At 36.1% G+C, this 15,611-nt stretch overlaps 1 pseudogene; it reads left to right on the top strand.

Annotated features, from left to right (window-relative positions):
• The first annotated feature begins 9,065 nt into the window (after positions 1-9,065).
• Positions 9,066-15,281, top strand: LOC149243713 (DEAD-box ATP-dependent RNA helicase 38-like; annotated as a pseudogene).
• Positions 15,282-15,611: the final 330 nt, after the last annotated feature.

The raw sequence follows: 15,611 nt of genomic DNA, 5'->3' as shown, positions 1-15,611 counted from the left end.
TCCCTAAAGAAAACAGACCCTCCACCTTCTCAAGGTTTCGACCCATATCCTTATGCAATTCAGCATACAAAATAATCACCAAAATCCTGTCAGCAAGACTCAAGCCCCTTCTCTCCTCTTTGATCTCAGAAAATCAAGGAGGCTTTCTGCCCAATAGACACATCTCTGATTCCATCCTTCTTGTGCAAGAGGCCATTCATTCAAGCATTAGCCGAAAGGAGAAAGGATTTGTCCTAAAGCTAGATCTTGCCAACGCCTTTGATAGGGTTAGACACTCCTTCCTGTTTGCAGTGCTTCATAAAATGGGATTCAATTCCTCCTTCATTAATATGATCAAAGCCTGCATTTCGAATCCTTGGATCTCCCCTCTGATCAATGGTCGCCCTTGTGTTGCCTTTCAATCCTCTCGTGGCCTAAGACAAGGCTGTCCCTTGTCCCCCTACTTATTTATTCTTATGGCTGAGTCTCTTAGCAAAGCCTTGGATTACAACCGAAGAATTGGCCTAATCACTGGCATCCAGTTTGAGCAAGGTACAAAGAACATCAATCACTCCCAATTTGCAGATGATACCCTCTTGATGGGAGGAGCGTCCATAACCATAGCAAGGCGCTTCAAAAAGATTCTAGATCAATTCATGGATTATTCAGGAGGGAAAGTTAATCAGGTAAAGAGTTGCATTTATGGATGGAACGCAACTGCTCAAACCATCCACAACATTGCAAACACTCTAGGAGTCTCATACAAGCTAAATTGGAGCCATTTCACTTACCTAGGGATGCCGGTAAGTATGGGACCTATGAAAGCCGATACATGGAATGAAATCCTTGACAAAATAAAGAGAAAGATCCAACAATGGGGATCTATCTGGCTGAATCCAGCAGGTCGCCTTGTTCTTCTAAAATCTGGTCTGTCCTCTCTGCCCATCTATCGTTTTTCTCTGTACCAAGCTCCAATGGCTTTCCACCAAAAAATGGAAAGAGCCCTTAGACACTTTCTCTGGCAAGGAGGGAAAACGGAAAGAAAAAAGTTCAATCTGGTTAGCTGGAAGAATGTCATTCAGCCTCATGAGAGAGGAGGGCTTGGAATAAGATCTCCAAAACTGCTGAACCTAGCTCTTGGAGCTAAAATAATTTGGAGACTGATCTCAGGGGCCTCAGCTTGGTGGAAAACGGTCCTAGAGGCCAAGTATCTGAACAGCACAAGGCATCAACTCTTGGACACCAATATCCCCAATAGAGACAGCACAAAAATCTGGAAGCTCTGCAAGAAAGTCATACCATTTATGTCCCAAAACATATCAAAGGTCCCAGGAGGGGGGAGCAGCATTAATTTTTCCACTGATAGAATATTAGGACAGCAACCTATGGGATCCAACATAGAAGCAACCCCTGCCATTAGTTGGCTTAATGACAGAGGTATATGGTGCTTAGCTCAAATAACGCAATGGGGAAACCATTCTCAAACTTGGGCTGGTTGGAAACTCCCGGATTACCCTAGAGAGTTAGAAACAAGCGTTGTAGCTTTCAAGAACCTTCTGCAAAGTAAAGCTCCGGTCCAAAGAGGAAAGCAAGATGGCTACCGCTGGGACCCCACGGGAACTCAATACACAGCCAAGGCAGGGTATCAACATCTTTGCAACAGCGCCTTCCCACAGGCCATATGGAATCAATGGAAACTGGTATGGAGAGCTGAAGCCCCCCCTAAAGTCAAATTCTTTTTTTGGCTTCTCCTGAAAGGGAAGATTCTAACAGCAGAAAACTTAAATAAAAGGGGCATTCTGGGTCCGTCCAGGTGCCCAAACTGCTGTCAAGCTGAAGAAACAATGCAACACCTGTTCATAGACTGCCAAGTAGCTGATGATTGCTGGAGACAGATGGCCTCAATCGGGGAAGTCACATGGGAACCAAAGGCAACCATTGCAGAATCTGTCTACAACTGGAGGAAAAATTGTCCTTGGAAAGGAAAAAAGAGCAAATTAACGCAAAGGATATGGCATACTATACCCTTAACCCTTGTTTGGCGCATCTGGCTGGCAAGAAACAGGAAGGTTTTTCAAGACAAAGGATGCAATACTAGAGTTATGTGTCAAAAAGCTAAGAATTTAGCGGTGGAAACAATTATAGTTCACACTCATGAAAAGATCGAGACCACCAATTATAGTGTTGAAGAGAGAAATTTGATTAACTGTGTACAAGGAAACAACAACAGCATCCAGGCACCAAGGCAAGGAAATCCACGATTGAAGGAGGCAAGCAGCGTTTGGAAATTGAGGCTCAAGGAAGAGGAATTTGCACTCTGGCTGAGCAATTGCAATAGGTTCTATATGTTCTTTGACGGCGCCTCAAAATCAAATCCCGGCCTAGCAGGTGCAGGGGGTCTTATATGCAATGCCAATGGTGAGACTATTCTTCAGTTTGAATGGGGGTTGGGTGAGCTATCCAATAACAGGGCTGAGGGACTGGCTCTGTTCCAAGGGCTCACCCAACTGCTCAAGATAGGAATTAAGAAAGTGATTATCTTCGGGGATTCAGCAATTATCATCAAGCTCATGGTGCAAAAGCGGAGCACGCCAAACACCCTTCTGCAGCAAATCAACTGTAGGAACCAAATCCTTCACGACTTGCTGGAGGAGGTCCGATATTATCATATACTACGTGGACTAAATAAAGATGCTGACAAGAACGCCAACAAGGCCTGTGATCGCTCCAAAGGCATCCTCAGCTGTAATAACGTCACATCCCTCCAACCGTTACCATGAGGAATCCGCAGCCAGTCAAAGCTAGGAGAATCGTAGTCAAAAGAATCCATTACTGCAGGCAAATCCACAGTGCAGGGGATAGTGTAGATAAGGCAGAAAGGACTCGCAACAGAAACCAGATAAGGAAATCAATTCGAAGCATGGGAATCAGACATCATGCAGACGGAAATCGTCCTAAACATCAGATCCTAGATATTGGTCAGGATATGCGTTGGAAGGTGCGGTGGACCATTGGGAAGCGCAGTTCTTCCCCCCATCACAGCACTCTGAAAAAGGCTTTATATGCCCCTGGTGTCCAGACTTATTTCCCCACAGGAGAAGTTCGCATTCACAGTTTCAAGAGCGGAATTGCCGCTGCTCCTCTCCAAGCAATCTGCGATAATCTCTTCAAGTTTGAGGTTCTATCCTCAAGTGGCTGCTGCTTTTACCAGAGCGGTGCTGCCACTGCGCGAAAGGAGGCTTACACCAGTAGTAAGGAAAGTCCTCAGAGGCACTGTGAGAAGAATCCGATCAGCGCCTACAACCTTTTTTCAGACCCAATGGAGCGCCCAGAACAGTGTTTTCATTGCAGGGACTTACAAGCTGAATTCGACGAGGTGCGTGCACAACAACAAGCTCTGGAGGATCAGGTTCGCAGTTTGGAAACAAGGCTTGAAGACCAATGCAGAATTCTCCATGAGAAATACAGGGCTGAGATGAATCTCTTCCTGCATAGAGTTCACTCCCTGCATGAACAGTTTAGTGATTTGAGTAACAGATGCGCCCATGCTGAAGAAAAGATATCCATCCTCAAGTATATGATGGATAAAAAATTCAAAGATGCTTCATCCTCTTCTAGTGCAAAGCCAAACGAGCCAGACATGGACCCAGAAGGATCTACTGCAAGGAAGATAAGTCGTATAGATATAGATTAGTCATGGGTTGTAGATGTAAATTTTGGGGTTCACAGTTTGTAAGAATCTACAGTAGTACAAGCAGTCTTAGGGGCAGTAAAACAAAAGTTAGAATCAAGGAAAGTAAATTTTTTGTAATTCCTTGGATTCAGAATGCTCAGGAAGCATCTTATGTATGGCAATCTGCCTTCTTTTTTTCAGTTTAATACAATAGCAACCGATCTTTGTCTAAAAAAAAATACTCATTTCTTTCATAAGCAGGCTTTTCTAAAAACGAAGCATAATGTCATTTGGTCTATTAATTATGAGCAAGGGAACCATATAAATTTGTAAAAATATATTTTGAGGGAAGCAGTCCCATATTTTAGTAAGAAATACAAAACTAATAAGGATGTCAACTTTGGTAGATAGTTGGAGATCATAAACCTTTTCCCATTGATGGTTAGTGAAGCGAACAATGAAATTTTGGGCAGGCAGATTTCAAAATAAGAGGTGCAGAAGATTCGTAAAAATTTAGCCAAGGATAATAGTCCAGGACTAGATGGTTGGCCCATGGAACTCTTTATCTATTTTTAATATTTAATGATGGACGAACTTGTGGAGATGGTAGAGGAATCAAGATGCCATCGTGAAATTCCAGGATCAATTAATGCAAACTTCATTGCACTCATATCAAAGGTGTCCAAACATGTTTCTTTTGCTGACTATAAACATATATATTTATGTAACAGTGTTTACAAGTTTATTTTCAAAACCATACCATGCAAGATTAAGCCTTTACTGTCAAAGCATATTTCCAGAGAACAATTTGGTTTTCTTACAACAGACAAATTCATGATTTAGTGGAAATTACGCAAGAATGTATCCATTCTATCAAATCTCATCATATGGAGGTATGTTTGATGAATATTGACTTGATTAAAGCATATGATATAGTTGATTGAGAATTATTAAGATTGATTCTCCACGAGATTGATTTTGGGATAGGAATGGTCGTATGGATAATGGCATGTTTAACTTCTGTAAACTTTGTTTTAATTATTAAAGGGCTTCCTTATGATTTTTTCAAAGCGGCCAAAGGTTTAATACAAGGGTGTGCTCTATCACCTTTATTATTTTTCTATTCATTGATGGTCTTAGAAGGAGGATTTATATAGCTAGATCCAGGGAAGATATCACTTGTTGTAGGATGTCTAGAGTCATTTCTTTGACACGTTTGATGTTTCTCGATGACCTTCATTTTATCAGGAAAGTTATTGTTTATGAGTGGCTAACTTTTTATTAGATACTCCTTAGCTTTGTTGAACCATCGATTCCTTATATGAATAAACAAAAGTTTTCCATTATCTCTACTAAACATGAAGAAGCTATAATGAAGGAGATTTCATTGATTTTCGAGGTGGAGTGTATTCCTTTAATGGAGGTTTTCAATACCTCAGTTTCTTTCTTAAACAAAATTGTTACAAGATCTATGATTGGGAATGACTCAATAAAAAAATTGAAAAAAAGTTGCCTTGATGGGCTTTCAAGTGCCTCTAGATGATAAGGAGGATCATAATGATTAATTCAGTCTTGCAAAACCCTCCCATTTATTGGGTGCATCTTTTCAAAATTTTCAAAGAATTAATTCATAGAATTAATTCCATCATTGCAAAATTCCTATGGGATGGTTTTGGAAGGGATCAAAGGATACATTTAGTAAGCTTAGATGTGATTACTAGACAGTCGAATGCAACCAGATGGGATTTCAAAGACACAAAAAATTTCAACATAACACTACTTATCAAAAAATTGTGGAGTGTTTTTTGTGGAGACAAAATTTAGCAACATATCATCAAAGCCAAATACCTCAAAAATTAACAGTTGATTTATTGGATAGGAGATGGATCGCAGGAAAGTAAGGTGACTTCTTTCATCTAGAGAAGTAGGATGAAAATAAGACACTAGCTACGGGGAAATTTACTAATTTTTTATTTGGGTTTTCTTAGTCGAGTGAAAAGCTCTTATGGAAGAATGTGTGGAGTGATATGTGGGCATAGGTGTGTTGAGATATTAATCTCATTCTCTACTAGGTGTCATCACATTTTATTTTGTTGTCTGCTAGGTGTCATAGTTCATTTTTACTTCATTTTAGTCGAGTTTCATTCCAGTTCTTTATTGGTGATGTTTTCTATGTATTATATTTAACTATTTTGAATATTGAGAAAAGAAATCTCTTCTCCATGATTCCTCTTCATTCTTTGTCATGGTATTAGAGCTAATTTGCATAAAACTCCCTGAAAAACCAACAACGTTAGAGCAACATAGAGAAGAAGCGAGACTGCATAAGGCTCTCAGAAATCATAAAAGGTTTGAATAACTTTGAAGAAGCCTCCTGTGAAGAAGCAGCATAAAGAAAATTGTATCTGAAAATGTAAACCGTGGTGAAGCTGGAGAAGCGAGCCAATTTAACAAAAAAAAAAAAATAAGTGACCAATGCACTTGATCACTCTACTTAAGTGAGTTAATCTCTAAAAATCTATGAACCTGCAAAAAAATAGTGACTCCGCACATGTAGACTATCTTGGGAAGTGCGTTGAACAGCAAACACATCACAAAATTATAAGTCTCGGGAAGTGCATTGGGCGGTTAAGGTTTACGAGAACGAGCTAGCAATTTTTTGATGTATGAAAAGTCATGTTCCTCCACTAAACGGCAAAGCTTGAACAAGGTTTCATTTTTTCCAACCTCCAGGAGCACGAGCTGGGTCAAATGTCAAAAAGTATTTTAAAAAAAGTGCATGTGAGATTTGGACTGTCCCGTTTTATATAAAAGTACATGATAACATTATGTTATCTTTTGAAGGTTCGATTTATTTTTTTTTTCCTTTTTCAAAGCAGTAATTCATATTTAATAAAATGGAGCTTATATAAAGTGGTGGCATTATTAAGGGTTTATGTAATTTATTAATAAAAAGGGTTGAATCATATATATATATTTTATAAAGGGGAACCATTATTATATAAGTTATTATTGAAGTGAACAGGAGGAGTTTGTTATTGAACACTTTTTAAAGGATATTTAAAAAAGGTTTTGAAAAGAAGATTGTAAAAAGGTGTGCATATACACATTAAAAAAAAAGGCTTCTTTTAGCATTTTGTCACAGATCTTGATTTTGCTTGGTAAAAATTACGAGTTTTGGTCTCTAAGAATGAAGATATTTGTGCAAGCCCAAGAATGTTGGGATACCCTGTTGAATGGTTATGTAGAGCCGACCCAAGAACACTTACTACCCATGAATAACAATTAGAGGAATGTTGTTGCAGAACTAAGAAAGAAGGAGCACAGCGCTGAATGTTGGATACAAAACTCAGTTGATGACTCTATCTTCGACAAGATAATTAACACATCAACAACAAAATAAGCTTGGGATATTTCGAAAATCACATATCAAGGTAATGACACAGTGAATACTATTAAATTATAGACATTGAGAGCTCAGTTCGAAACCTTGAAGATGACTCACATAGAGAATGTGGACCAGTTCATAACTAGAGTCATGGGAATAGTCAATTAGATCAAACTCATTGGTGAAACCATTACATATTAGAAGATCGTTGAAAAAGTCCTTCGAATCTTGCCCAAAAAATATGACACGATTATAACAGCCATTCTGGAATCCGAAGACTTTAAAACCTTCTGAGTAGAACAATTGAATAGATCACTTATGGCTCATGAAACAAGACTTGACTTGGCAGAAGATCCCATGGAACAATGTTTGAAAGCACATCTCTCTCTTGGCACAGGTAGAGGATATAGAGGCAGCAATAAGCAAGGCAAAGACAGATCATAACATCATCATGCAACAAAGCAATGGAGACCTTCATGAAACCAAACACAAAGAATCAGAACATGGAGCAAATCTAATGTTGAATTCTATTACTGTAAGAAATTTGGACATTATGAACATGAATGTAGAAAGAAACAAATAGATCAACAAAGAGTTAGTGTTCATCTCTCCAACAATGAAGGATAATCCTCTTAGACACGGTTTCTTTCTTGCGATCTTTCTGAATACACTCATAGAAAGGACCTTTGTTTGCTGGACAATGGCTACAATAATCATATGACAAGTAACAAAAAATATGCTTTCTTATCTTGATGCTTCCATAACATCAGAAATTACTCTTGGAGATTGTGTTATAGATCTGACCCATAAATATAAGATGAGAGAAATATACCCAAGAAATAACAAGATCTGAATATAGAAATGATTCACTTTATTAATCAAACCCTTAAGGTAGGGCAACACCATACATTCACTCCTTAAGGAAGGAGAACACTCCACAAGCCATATGCCTGTTCATACAATATTCCTTCACACCTCTTAATGGGGAGTCTCTAGCCTCTATATAGGCCTCATACATACACTACCATGTGTCATTACCATGGTTCCCTCAATACCCTCTATCTAATACCATGGGCTTATTACATTATTGCTAACTACTTGTGGTCCCTTACATGATATGGGTTAACCACCTTATTTCTTACTATGGCCCATCCCATTATTACATTATTCCCTTGGGTACCTCCCTTTGTACCCCATATTATCGCCCCTAGGTATACTACAGATTGTTCTTGTATTAAAGTTGAAGGGAAAGGTACTATCCCTGTTCATACCAAACAAAATTAGCATAAATAGATATATGATGTTTATTATGTTCCACATATGAAGCATAACCTCATTAGTGTAGGTTAATTGATGGAACATGGTTACGATATAATATTCCAAGGGAACACATGTTATATCTATGACAAACCACCCAAAATATGACTGATAGAAAAGGTTAACAAAACCAATAATAGGATGTTTCCATTGACTCTTAGAAGTCAAAATTTGTCACAATCTTTTTTCCACAATGTGTCAATAATAGATGAGTCTAAGCTACGTCATTATAGGTATGGTCACATCCCATTTAACAGTCTAAGTCTACTTCAAAAACATTCAATGGTCATAGGTCTCCCTGTTATGAATGCTAAATATTGTAATTGTGAAATTTATGTTCTATCCAAGCATAAAAGAGATAGCTTTACCACATATTCCTTTAGAGAAAAACAACCTTTAAATATAGTCCATACATATTTATGTGGTCTAATGCAGACACAATTCATTGGTGGTAGTCTTTATTTTTTGAACTTTATTGGTGATTATAGCAGGAAGATATGGGTGTATTTTCTCAAAAACAAATCAGATACATTCTCAAGGTTCAAAGAAATCAAAGCAAAAACAAAAAATAAAAGTGGAAAGCCCTTAAAAGTACTTAAGTCAGACAAAGGAGGAGAATACAGTTCCAATGACTTCAAAGCTTTTTGTAAACAACAAGGAGTCATAATGTAGAACACAAAAAGATATGCCCCACACCAAAATTGAATAATGGAAAGGAAAAATCAGTCAATCATGAACATGCGCAGATGTATGCTTCCAAAGAAGTTGTCAAATGACTATTGGGATGAAGCAGTTTTGACAGCAGTATATGTTGCCAATAGATCTCCAACAACCAATATCAAAGATACAGTACCTCAAGAAGCATGGGATGGTAAAAAGGTAAATGTATCTCACTTTCAAATTTTTGGATTAGTAGCATTTGCACATGTTCCTGAGCAACTAAGAAATAAGCTTGATGATAGGAGTGAAAGATGTATTTTCATAGGCTATCGTGAGAAGTCAAAGGCCTATAGACTCTATAATCCAGTTACCAAGAAGTTTATTTTAAGCAGAGATGCTAAATTTTCTAAAATTAAATCTTGGTCTGATCATGTTGTTGAAGCTTCAAATTAGCCTTTTTATCCACCACAACTACCAAGGTTGCAGGTTCAAGAAGAGACATACCACTTTGAAAAGGGCACATATTCAATCATTGAATCTACGAGTGATTCAAAATCTTCAGTGAACCATAAGAAAACAAGAAGCATTAGAAAAATATATGAGTAGGAGCATGAATTTGACCAACATAATATGTTTTCATTTCTTTCATCTCAACCGGCCCATTTTGAAGAAGCAATTAAAGAAAAGCATTGGGTTGATGCAATGAACTAAGAAATCATTTCCATAGAGAGAAATGAGACTTGGGAATTAGTTGATCTCCCAAGAGACAAAACCAAAATTGGTGAAAATGGGTATATAAGGCCAAACTAAATGAAAGAGGAGAAATTGAGAAACATAAGGCAAGGGTGGTTGCCAAAGGATTCTCACAATAGTTTGGGGTCGACTATGGTGAAACCTTTGATCTAGTAGCAAGGTTAGTCACCGTGAGAACTATTTTATCCACAACAGCTCAACATAAATGGAAAGTCTATCAACATGATGTAAAATATGCTTCTTAAATTGTATATTGCAAGAATAAGTTTACGTCGAACAACCTCCTAGTTTTGAAGTTCTAGGACAGGAGCATAAGGCATACATATTGAAGAAATATTTGTATGGTTTTTAGCAAGCTCCAAGAGCTTGGTACAGTCGCATTGACACCTATCTCATCAAAAGTGGTTTATACAAAAGTAGCCATGAGACAACCTTGTGTACCAAAAATCACGAAGGTAAGATCCTCATTATATACCTTTATGTAGATGATCTTCTTTATATAGACAATATGATGTTAGAAGAATTCAAAACAACAATGCAAACAAAGTTTGATATGACTGATCTAGGGGTCATGAAATACTTTTTAGGTGTTGAAATTTAGTAATATGTTAATGGAAATTTTTTTGGTCAACAAAAATATGCCACTAACATCATCCAAAAGTTCATAATAACCAATTCCAAACCATCTGATACACCAATTGCTCAAGGCACCAACTTGAGCAAAGAAGATGTAGCACAACCAGTTGATCCCACATTGTATAAAAGTCTAGTTGGAAGTTTGTTGTATCCCATTGCAACTAGACCTGATATCATGTTTGCATCAAGTTTTGTCTCTAGTTTTATGCATTCATCTAATATTTCTCATTGGAAGGTTGCAAAAATGATATTAAAGTATATTGTAGGTATCATATACTATGGTTTGTTCTATACACAATATGGAAATTGTTTACTTTTAGGTTATATAGACATCGATTATACAAGGAGTTTAGATGATCACAAAAACAACTGAAGGTATGATTTTCATCCTGGAATCAATCTTATCTCATGGGCATCCATGAAAGAGTGAATAGTTTCAATATTATGTAACAGCAAATTTAGCAGCTTGTTAAGCATTGTGGTTGAGAAGATTATTGAAATATATTTCAAATGTTCAAAAGGAGATAAATCCTATTTAATGTGATAATATGTCAACAATTTCTTTAAAAAAAAGCAAGCACATTGACACACATTTCCATTTCATCCATGAGCTTGTCAATGATGGCGACATAGTACTTACCTTTTTTGGTTCCAAATATCAACTTGCAAATATTTTCGCAAAGCCATTGGGCAAAAATGTATTTGAATTTCAAAGAGATCAATTAGGCATTGCAAGTGTCTCTATTTGTAATAATTGACATTGGGAGGGTATGTTGAGATATTAATCTCATTGTCTGCGAAGTTTCATCACATTTGATTATGTTTTACTAGGTGTCATAGTCAGTTCAATTTTACTTTAGTTTAGTGGAGTTTCACTCTAGATATTTATTGTTGATGTTTTATATGTATTCTATTTAACTATTTTGGAATATTGAGAAAAACAATCTTTTCTCCATGATTCCTCTTCATTCTTTGTCAAGGTGAAACTATTTTCAAAATTGATGGGCTCATGCATGCAGAAGGAATAAATGATTCAAATATCCAAGGGGTTATCTCCCGTTACACTTCTTGTACTTGCAAAGAAATTTGAGGAATTGAACCTTGCAAATTTGCATCTGAACTACTCATATGCCTACGTTTATAAAAGGGATATGAGAAGCCAAGAAAGATACAGACAATAAATCATCCAATGATTCTTACTCCACCTTATCAAAATTTATATTGATAAAGATCGGGCTCATAATGGGTTTGGGAAGACTATTTGTTTCGTTCTTGGTATATTGAGCCATCTTGATCCTAAGATTGCTGCACCACAAGCACTTCGTGTCTGTTCAACAGGAGAACTAGTAATGCAGAATGAGGACGTCCTGGTGAAAATGAGGAAGCATACAGTCTTAATTTCAGCTTATGCTGTGCCAACTAATGCTGGGAATGATATCTCAACCTCTAGACATGGACCAGTTAATGATCAAGTTGTGATTGGCACACTAGGCACACTGAAGAAATGGATGTCCACCAATGTTTCGATTAGAAGACACATCAAAATTCTTGTGTTTGATGAGGTTGATCACATATTGACTCAGTATGGGTTAAAAGATTATTTCATGAATATTATAAGGGAAGTTCAGGAAAATCAAGATGATCGTCATATTCTCCTCTTATCAATAACTTATGATGAAAATGTCAAGCAGTTTACAACCTGGGTAATTTTAAAAGCAAATCAGTTATTAGGTATTTGTGAAAATGTAAGAGTTGTCTTTAGATGCAATCAAGCATAATATTGTGAAGAGTCCAAATAAACTTGATGAAAATGTCAAGCAGTTCACAACCAACGAAATTTCAAAAGAAAAATCAGGTATTTGTGAAAAAAAGGAAGAATTGTCTTTAGACTCTAATCAAGCATAATCTTGTGAAGAGTCCAAATGAACTTGATCAAAATTCAAGCGGTTCACAATCAGGGTAATTTCAAAAGCAGATCAGGTGTTTGTGAAAAAGGAAGAATTGTATTTATATGTAATCAAATAGTATCTTGTGAAGTGTTTATATGATTTCATTGAAAATCTCAAGCAATTCATAACTAGGGTAATTTCAAGGGAAAATCAAATGTTAGTATCTTGTGAAGTGTTTATATGATTTCATTGAAAATCTCAAGCAATTCATAACTAGGGTAATTTCAAAGGAAAATCAAGTGTTTGTGAAAAAGGAAAATTTGCTTTTAGATGTAATCAAACAGTATCCTGTAAAGTGTCCAGAGGACCTGGGTAAAAATGTCAATCACCTCACAACAAGGGTAATTTTAAAATCGAATGAGTTGTTTATGGAAAAGGAAGAGTGGTATTTAGATGCAGTCAAACATTATCATGTAAAGTGTCCTGATGAAGTTGATGAAAATGTCAGGCATCTCACAACCAGGGTACTTTCAAAAGAAAAATAGGTGTTTGTGCAAAAGGAAGAACGGTCTTTAGATGTAGTCAAACAGTATCTTGTAAAGAGTCCAGATGAGCTGGATGAAAATGTCAAGCAACTCACAACCAGGGTAATTTCAAAAGAAAATAAAGTGTTTGTGAAAAAGGAAGAGTGGTATTTAGATGTAATCAAACAGTATCTTGTGAAGTGTTGAGATGAACTGGATGAAAATTTCAACCATCTCACAACCATGGTAATTTCAAAATCAAATTAGGTGTTTTTGAAAAATGAAGAGCGGTCCTTAGATGTAATCAAACAACCTCTTGTAAAGTGTGAATATGAACTTGATGAAATTTTCAAGCATCTCACAACCAGGTTAAATGCTAAGTGAAATAAGGTGTTTGTGAAAAAGGAAGAGTTTTCTTCTGATGTAATCAAACAATATTTTGTAAAGTGTCTAGATGAACTAGATGAAAAAATGTCAAGTAGCTCACAACTAGGCTAATTTTGAAAGAAAATCAGGTGTTTGTGAAAAAGGAAGAGTTGCCTTTAGATGTAATCTAACAGTATCTTGTAAAGTGTCGAGATGAACTTGATGAAAATGTCAAGCAATTCACAACCAGGGTAATTTCAAATGCAAATCAGGTGTTCGCGAAAAAGGAAGTGTTCCCTTAAGATGTAATCAAATAGTATCTTGTGAACTGTCCAGGTAAGCTCGTTGAAAATCTCAAGTAGTTCACAGATAGGGTAATTTGAAAAGCAAATCAAGTATTTGTGAAAAATGAAGAATTGTTTTTGGATGTAATCAATCAGTTTCTTGTAACGTGTGGAGATCAAACTGGATAAAAATGTCAAGCAACTCACAACAAGGGTAATTTCAGAAGAAATTTAGTTGTTTGTGAAAAAGCTACAGTTGTCTTTAGATGTAATCAAAAAAAATTTGTAAAGTGTCCACATGAACTTGATGAAAATGTCAAGCATCGCACAATCAAGGTACTCTCAAAGGAAAATCAAGTGTTTATGAAAAATGAAGAGTTGTCTTTAGATGTAATCAAACAGTATCTTGTAAAGTGTCCAGATGAACTTGATGAAAATGTCAAGCAGTTCACAACCCGGGTAATTTCAGAAGCAAATCAAGTGTTTGTGAAAAAAGGAAGATTTTCTTTAGAGGTAATCAAACAGTGTCTTGTGAAGTGTCCAAATGAACTTGTAGAAGTACAGGTGTTAAATAACATGATTTTCTTATACATCTAAAAAGTGTTTTGTAAAGTGTCCAGATGGACTTGATGAAACTGCCAGGAAACTCACAATCAAGGTAGTCTCAAAAGCAAATCAGGTGTTTATGAAAAATGAAGAGTTGTCTTCAAATCAAACAGTATTTTGTAAAGTGTCCAGATGAATTTGATGAAAATGTCAAGCAGTTCACAACCACTGTAATTTTAGAGGAAAATTAAGTGTTTGTAAGTCCCATGGTACGATTTCATGAATTGAAAAAAAGAAATATCATTAGGATATAACACTTTGACAGACCAGGATGATTTATTCATATCTCAGGAAAAAAGTGTGTGTGTGAGAAAAATGAAAAGTTTTATTTAGATGTAATCAGAGAGTATCGTGAAGTGTCCAAATGAACTTGCGGAAAAGTGTTGAAAGGACATAATTTGGGCAGTCAAAAATCTTTGTTTGCACAAGAGAAAATGTCACTTAGCAATATTTAGTCCCTTCACTATCTCAATTTAGTTTAAAATTCAGTCTATTTTTCACATAAATAATAATTATTAAATTTACAAGTTTATATATATATATATATATATATATATATATATATATATATATATATATATATATATATATATATATATATATATATATATATATATATATATAATTTATAAATTTGAAATATCGTTTAGAATATTACCTATCCTGAATGCAAGTTTGTTGCATGGCAAGTTAGAAGCAAAGGGTTACAAGTGCACTTCTATTCAAACAGATCATGTGGAAAATAAAGGAGGAGAAATTGGAATCAAGTTCTGTAGAACAGATGGAATCTTCGCCAAACCGCTACCAAAAGAGGATTTCCATTACTTTAAAAAAGATTATTACAACATAATATATAGTTGCTGATAGATTGTTACAACATTATTTAACATTAAACATATTTGTTTTCTTTTTTATGAATAAGCCGAGATGGCAAGTCTTACCCTAAAATATATTTATTGAAAACTTTTAACTAAAAGACAGATTCAACATGATATTTTTTTGGGGATTTCTTCCTCCTGTGCGAAGCTTCCATGGCGTACCATGTGGAGAGAGCTGCGGCTCATACAAGCAGCCGATTCAGATGACTCTAAAACCAGAGCGGTTACTGTTTGTGACATTCTGAAAAATCAAATCGAGATGATTGTCAGATTCTTCTACTTTCAGCAGCTTGCGTTGAAAATTTCAAGCAGTTCACAAGTACGGTAATTTCAAAAGTAAATCAGGTGTTTGTGAAAAAGAAAGAGCATAGTATCTTTAGATGTAATCAAATGGGATAGTATCTTGAGAAGGGTTCCGATGAATTTGATTGCAAAATTAGAGGTGTTAAAAGCACATAATTATTCCATGGGCGGAAAAACTTGGGCAGTTAATAATATTTGATTGCATCAGAGAGAATGTAGTTGGATAACATTTGGTGTTCGTGTGAATGCATGCTATCGGCAATATTTTCTTTAAAAGATGAAAAAGGTTGGAGTTGTGGTTGGGTCTCTACAGGGAGAGAAATTGTCTTTCCCCTGCATGCTATTTCAGTGAGTG

The sequence above is a fragment of the Pinus tabuliformis genome, chromosome 8 (genome assembly GCF_031772625.1).
Source record: "Pinus tabuliformis cultivar Carrire ecotype Pingquan chromosome 8, CPIR1, whole genome shotgun sequence".
NCBI classification, from domain to species: Eukaryota; Viridiplantae; Streptophyta; class Pinopsida; order Pinales; family Pinaceae; genus Pinus; species Pinus tabuliformis.
Note: the sequence above shows the minus strand (reverse complement) of the source record. Positions and strands in the feature narration are given on the sequence as shown.